Source organism: Quercus lobata, chromosome 8 (genome assembly GCF_001633185.2).
Source record: "Quercus lobata isolate SW786 chromosome 8, ValleyOak3.0 Primary Assembly, whole genome shotgun sequence".
Classification (NCBI taxonomy): domain Eukaryota; kingdom Viridiplantae; phylum Streptophyta; class Magnoliopsida; order Fagales; family Fagaceae; genus Quercus; species Quercus lobata.
The window spans coordinates 9,037,202-9,044,363 of record NC_044911.1 but is presented as its reverse complement, the minus strand read 5'-3'; the positions used below and the strand labels follow the sequence as shown (position 1 = coordinate 9,044,363).

At 34.9% G+C, this 7,162-nt stretch overlaps 2 long non-coding RNA genes across 5 annotated transcripts; one reads left to right on the top strand and one right to left on the bottom strand.

Moving 5' to 3' along the window:
* Positions 1-294: 294 nt before the first annotated feature.
* Positions 295-1,028, top strand: LOC115954432. Its single transcript, XR_004083905.1, has 2 exons — positions 295-738; positions 825-1,028. It is a non-coding gene; the product is annotated as an uncharacterized LOC115954432 (long non-coding RNA).
* A 1,494-nt stretch (positions 1,029-2,522) lies between these two features.
* On the bottom strand, positions 2,523-5,394 carry LOC115955015. 4 transcript variants are annotated; one of them, XR_004084005.1, is made up of 5 exons: positions 5,190-5,394; positions 4,889-5,056; positions 4,407-4,512; positions 3,827-3,905; positions 2,523-2,983 (listed from the first exon to the last, which is right to left on the bottom strand). It is a non-coding gene; the product is annotated as an uncharacterized LOC115955015 (long non-coding RNA). The 4 variants fall into 4 exon arrangements; XR_004084006.1 differs by having other exon boundaries at positions 4,889-5,038; positions 5,144-5,393; XR_004084008.1 differs by having other exon boundaries at positions 4,889-5,038; positions 5,190-5,393.
* Positions 5,395-7,162: the final 1,768 nt, after the last annotated feature.

The following is a 7,162-nucleotide window of genomic DNA, read 5'->3' as shown; positions in this document are numbered from 1 at the left end:
TTTAGGCTATTATATCTAGAAACAAGGCCATCATGTCTAGAGTCGGGTAAAATTATATTTAGGTTATTTAGGTTTATATTTTAATTTTTCTTTGATTTGGTTATTCTAGAATGGGGTAAAATTCTGCAATTTCTTTAAGTACAAATTTTATTCACTCAATCAAGGACATCAAGATTCATGAATTCAACAATGAGTCCTAAAACAAAACATTATGTGTCATGCCCTATGTAAGCCTTAACACATCATGACTATCTTTTACTTTTTATATCTTATTTGACCCAATTGCGTGTATCAAAGTGGTCCACGTTAATTTAGACCTACATAACAAGACCATATCTTCTAGGTAAGACAACAACCTACATATCCAATTCAACCTAACACACAACATTATTACACAATCCATATTTCTTTTTTCTTTTTCTTTAGTAGGAGATTTCAAAAAACAAAAAGAACCAACCAACAAGCTGTTAGTTGGTGTACAAGCTAATTTGGTTCATAGGTCATATTCCCAGGCATGCATTTATAAACTAGCTGGTCATAAAGGACAGAATTACAACAAGAGAAAGACTAGTAAAATGGGGTTGCAAGGGAGACCATTTAGGTTTTTACATGATAACTATTGTGTGACTCTTTAGGTTTTTTAAATTTTAACTGTTTTCATATTTCAGGTATGATTGCGGCATGTATGTTATTAAGCACATGCATACAAAAATTATCAAATAGAATCTAACCTTTATGGTAATATATTTATTGGAAGTATATTTTACAGTTTTTGCATAATTTGCTTAAGCTTCTTATTCATCAACAATGTCTACTTTTTTCAGGAGAGTTGGTCAGAACGTATTCGATACAAGTTGGCATCAAATCTAGTGCTTTCAAAGGAAAATGAACAACGTTCAAAAATAATAGAAAATGCTAGAAATACTCCACTACAAGATATTTTTCGGTCACTAGAATGACAGTGATTTGTATAATTTGATAACTGAATTTTTTGGAAAATGCTGCAATTTAGTGAATTTTATTTTTAATTGAAAGGGAGATTGAATTTCATAAGTTGCACTACCCTTGTTTATGTGAGTTGCACTGCATGTTTTTAGATATCAATTTATGTTGTTTGAAGATGATCCACTGCAAGAAGAAGAACAGAATGATGTCAGCTTACCGAGTAAAAATTTAGTTTTAGTTTTAGAAAACTTTGATGATTTCAAGGCTGATAAAGAAGCCAAACTGGAGGAATGGTTGGGGGGGACTGACAACCCTCATAATCATAGAGACGCAAGTGATGCCGAAAGGGCTTTTACATGACAATACTCGGCTTCTGAAAAAGCTTTACTTGTAAATACTGTTGTTTATTGTATAATTTTCTCTGGATAATGATTATATACAAGATATTTGTGGTGTTGTGAGATTCATTTTTGGGGTAAGAATAAAAATTTCTTCTCATATTTTTGTACTGGTTCTATTACACCTCACCATGGAATGGTGATCTCCACTAGTGTACCATTGAAAGACAATGTGTATTGTCAATACCAGGAATCTGCAATCACTGCTTGGAAAAAAGAATCTGGAATCTTCTTGTCATGAACACAAAATTGTGCATTTGAACATGTATTTGATTGCTTCTGCCCCTACCAACTAGTTTCCAGTACTTGTGCTGCTTTACCAAAAAAAAAAAGTTTCCAGCACTGTATTTGTTATGTGAAGTAATGCTGAATGATGAGATAATAGCTGGTACATGCATTTGGCACTATCAATTGCTTGGAGATGTTGAGTTTGGACAATTTGCTTGGCAGACTATATGATATTTTGGCCATGGCTCTTTTCTTTTAAGTAAATAGATGTTTGGTTGGTGAACCAAAGAAGAAAAAGAAAAGAAGCAGATAGATGTTTGGCTTAGGCGTCCGTTTGATTCCTAGCGTCCAAAATTTTGAAACTTCTTAGCAGTCAGTCAATAAGATTTTGCAACCTTCTAACTTATTATTCCATCTACTCCCTAAATACTTTTTATCACACCAGAAATGTTCATCTTTTAATATCCCTAAAAGATAATCTGCATCAACCCACGTTTTCAGTGCCCACTCATTCCAATATTGAGCTCTTTTTATAACATTTGGCTTATAGATTTTCTGTGGATCTTAAATTGATGAGAGACACGGCCAAAATTGAAAGCAAGTGAAGCATTAAAAGCATCTGTGGTGCACAATAATTCGCTTAATTAGACCTCAAATCAAGTAAATCAGGATATTGCAAAAGACAAATCCATCCAAAATATGCCAAGAATTGTAGATGGCAGGAGCAGTTGGATTGGAGACCCACACCTTTACCCTGACTCAATTGACAAAGCTAACCAAATTTAGTCAAATGACTTGAATCATTATTCACCGTGAAAAAGAAATTGGAAAAAAACTATATTATATATTCAAATGCGATCTCAAAATTATATAGATTTTTTTTTCTTTTTTTGTTAATTTTAAGGTAAGAATATTGACAATATTTTGAAGATTTTATTTGCTATTCACAAAACATAGAATCTCATAGTAGAGGCTCAGTGATCGGCAGGACTTCTATCCACCCCACAAATCAGTTTGGTAGCAAACAAGCTTAACCAGTTGAGAGTTCTGGGGCAGCCTCGTTCTCCTGAGTTCACCAGTGGCCTAGCCAAACAGTGGTGTTGATCAACAAGCACTCCATCAATTCAGGCATCTTGATAATGCGCAGACTCTGGGCAAATCCAAGCTCCAGCTCAATGTTCACTTTGAAATTGCATTTGTCACCTACCAGCAGAGAAGCCAACCAACAGCAGAGTTGTCCTTCGGCAATTGGCATAGACATCTTCAAACAGCTGACAATAGCACTCATAGTGATCCAGCCAAAGATCATGAGTAAATACAGCTATTACAAGGCTGGGAACAGAAACTTGGTCATTGCTGATAGCTTGCAAAGCGGCCCTTTTGATAGATTCAGAGGTGAAGAGGAGCAAATCCTTCCATCAATGACAAAACATTCACAAGAAAAAAGGTTAGTTCTCAATCATACAAGCACAGAGAGCTCAAATCTACATATAACCAAGTACATAATGCTCCTCCATGCTAAGGTGATGTATTGGCGTGTCGTAAGCAAAAGAAAAAAAAATGACATGGAACACCCAACCACACAGCCCACACCATTAAATTCATCTTGAAAAGATTAATTTCACATAATGCACATGTCCCTTGCTTGATTTTCAACCACAGAAAAACCTGCTAAAATAACTGCCATAGCCACCATTCAGATCCTGGTCCCTAGTATTTGATAATGCAACTTCTTTACTAATAAAATATCTTCAACTGAAATAAGAGACATATTATACATTGACCCTCATAAAAACAGTATGGAATGGCATACTTTGGTAAGATCCTCAAACAGAAGACAATGCTGCATCAGGTTAGATTAAAATGGATGCAAATTTGACTACCTAGGCCCACCAAAGATAACATCTAGAAACGAAAAGCAGGTTAGGGATGCAACAAATAATTTTCCACCAATACTAAGGTCAAACTCTGGGCTTTGTTTAGCACAAAGACAAAGACAAAAACAAAAAACTCAAAATGCAACTAACAAATAGAAAATAAAAAATCATAAAGCAATTGATATATATATCTGTATGTATGTTTTTAGTTGCATACATTGTTCATTAGTCATTACTTATTTAACTTCTATCCTTCACTTATTAAAAAAATGCAGATGCAAAGAGAGGGGCAGAAGCTAATATGATTAGATCTTAGAAACAAGAAAAGATAATTCTTTTTTCCAATTGATTCCACATTTAACCAACTATGATCTTTACCTGGCAGCGTCGACTAAAGCCATTCTAACCACTTTGAGAGGATCTCTGATTCTCTCCTCCACCATGTCAACATATACACCTATTTTGCACAAGGACTATTATTAAATAAATGTCCAGGAAAGTATTAAATAAACAACTTTAAACAATCATCACTTGATATTAGTCCAGGTGTTGAGACAAATATAGAAAAACTAGAAAAGAAAAGAAAGAGAAACAAGATCCACGTGCAATAAATTGGATAATTCAACTTTCATGAGAATTCTCAATATAAACATGTTGGAAAGTTTTCCATTCTCAATAATTCAACTTTCATACAATGCACAAGGCTTTGTGGACACTCCCCATTCCTACAGGGTCTGGACACAGACATTTCCATGTTCTTTTTATTGGACAGAAAAGGCTCCAACTCAAACAACATGAAATTTCCTACACTATTTTGCTTTACCATAGACCAGAAATCCCCCGAGACAGAAGCCCGAGGGCCAATAAGAGAAGAATTGAATCCCAGAAATAAGAAAAGGGATGCGAAATTGTAAAGTTGGCTACGATGGTAATTCTTGTAGCTAATAAAAGAACAAACCTTTAGCAGCATCAAAACCCAAATTATGATTATCTTGTTCCAACAATTTGCCAATAAACAGTGCACCATCAAAACCAGCATTTGAGGCTATTGTGAATGCAGGTGCCTAAAGCAAATCAAAATGCTCATTGTCAGTATTTAACTACAAATAAACACCAAGGTAGACGCTGGCTGAGGAAATTCAACAAATAAAACCTTTGAAAATGAAGTTTTGTGAGTAAAGTTGAGTTGAATTTGAGTATTAAAAATAAAAACTAAAAAGCCAATGGGACAACCAAAAAAAAAAAAGGTAAGAGCTTTATACCACTATAGGGAGGTCATCAGAATTGTGATTTCACCCATGCATGTAGCACTAAGTGCATTTCTAATGTGTCAAAATTATTGATCAAAAAAATTGGCAAACAATTCATCCAAGTGAATAGCACACTGAATAAAAATTTTGAAAATAAATAAGGAATTAAAGAGAAAAGCCAAACGCATACCTCTGCACATCTTTCTTCAATCAGCTTCTTATCCCCACCCTCATGTAGAATTATTGTGTCATCAAGAGAGACAGACACCTGTTATTTTATTTTACTTTTTTGAAGTTAGTTGTGTCCCAAAGAAATTCAAATATGGCACCATAGCACACTCTGCACAAAAACATAAACCTTTTTGCGGTTCCAAGCATTTCAAATTCAAATGTCAAAACATCTTGATAATGAAGAAATTAAATTACAATTGAAGTAATACCAGACCTTACATATGTATAGGCGCTCATCAGACTGAGTTGCAAGTTAATACCTGTTCATAAAATATTTAAAAAGGTATCATTTGATAGAAGTCTGGCATTGCTTTTAAGATCAAAGCCAGTAGCGGCGTCACGGCGAGATGGGTGTCGCGTGGGTCTGCAAGATGGGTCTCGCCGCTCTTGCGTGGTGGCGGCGTCACGGCGTGGGCAGCAGCATTTTTTCTTAGGTTTTCTTTTGTTTTTCCGTTTGGACTTTGGAGAGGAGACCGGAGTCTTCGGTCGGATTGCTGGGTTTACATTTTTGGACCTTTTTTTTATTTTTATTTTTACATGTGGGCTGGCCGGGTGGGTTAATGGTTTACAATTTCAGAGGGGGCCAAGCTTTTTGTAATGGGCCTAGATGGAAAACTAAAGAAAAAAGATGAGACATACTGAGATTTTAATGATGAGAAACGGTGGAGACTTCGAACAAAAGGGCAGAGAAAGAGAGGAAAATCGGTGGCTGTTATCACTGACATTGAAGGAAAGAAGATTTGGGATGAACTAGGGTTTTTCTTAGGCGTAGGATCTTGTGGGCTTTTCAGCTTATGGACTGAAAATTGAAAATTCAAAAAAATAAAATTGCAGGCGTGAAGGATTTGAACCAGAGTTGCTCGGCAAAAAATATACCGACTTGCCACCATGCTGATTCGAACAAAGTATAGAGATGAAAATTGACCTTTTAACAGTCAATTATGTTCAAATTACACGTTCCAATATTTTATAGAAAAAAATACCAAATGGCTTTAGAATGACGAGTTTGTATAAATTTTGTGAAACCCTGTGAGAGAGAGAGAGAGATAAGTGCTCTGTGGCACTGATAAGTCTTCAACAACGAAAACATTTCATTGCTATTAGGGCTCTCCCAGACTTAGCTAGTAGAGGCACTGCTGACTCAAATGAGGCTCACACTTATCATTGTGGTCGATATGATAAACTCTCAATGTCAAAATTATTTTGATAATTTTTTTAAAAAGGATTGGGTTGTTCGTTTTTGGTAAAATCGGTCAATTGTGCTTAATTGTTTTTAGTTTTCTATTGGTAATTTTTGTTATTGTGGAAATTTTTTTGGATTTTTTTTTTTTTTTAGATGAGTCTAAATATAATAATAATTTTATGAAACAAAACTGCATAGACACTTTAGTTGGGGTGATTATACTCGTGTCGGACACAATCATTTGACACTTCCGCACATGTGGATCTAATGAAAATGCCTAAAAAATATATAACCTGGTGTAATAGCCTTGATTGATGACTATTTCATACTGCATCTATAGTTTCAATTCAAGTGTTTACTAAAAATTTTAAAATTGTCAACAATCTTTGTATTGGATTTTTTGCATAACTTGCTAATTGTATAGTCACCCTATTTCCAATCTTAGACACCACAATAAACACACAACTATGATTAAGTTGTAGACGTTGCATAAGAACAATTAGAGAGCACATAAGGTTATACATCTTTAGTTTTATAGTATATATTGATGATGCATAGAAAATCAGTAGGCTGAATGCTTCGAACTTCAATGGGCTTGAGATTGCTTAGAAGGCCTAAAAAGAAAGAAACACAAAATCAAAAATGACCGGGGTAAATTGGCCAAGAACCCTCCGATGCTTAAGTTAGTTTTCTCTCTTGAACTCAGGAATTCCAACTCTATAAGTGGTGAAAAACTTACTTTGATTTCATATGGCTGAGTCCTTTTATAGTGAGTTTTGGAGTGGTTACTTGTTTAGTAACTTCCTCAACATGGATGGAAGTTAAAAGGTTTAGACTTAACTTCTACAACTGCCATCAGAAGTTAAGAACTTAGTGAGAAGTTAGAGTAATGAATAAGAATTTTGCTCATACTTCAGAATAGTAGAACGTGGTCCGAATCATAAGCTTTTGGATATAGATTTACTCTAAAAATTTCTAAGTGTTTGGCGGTCGTCCAAGTGACTCCATGCTGGATGACCTTCATGCACTTGGAAGACCTTTCTTTTCTGA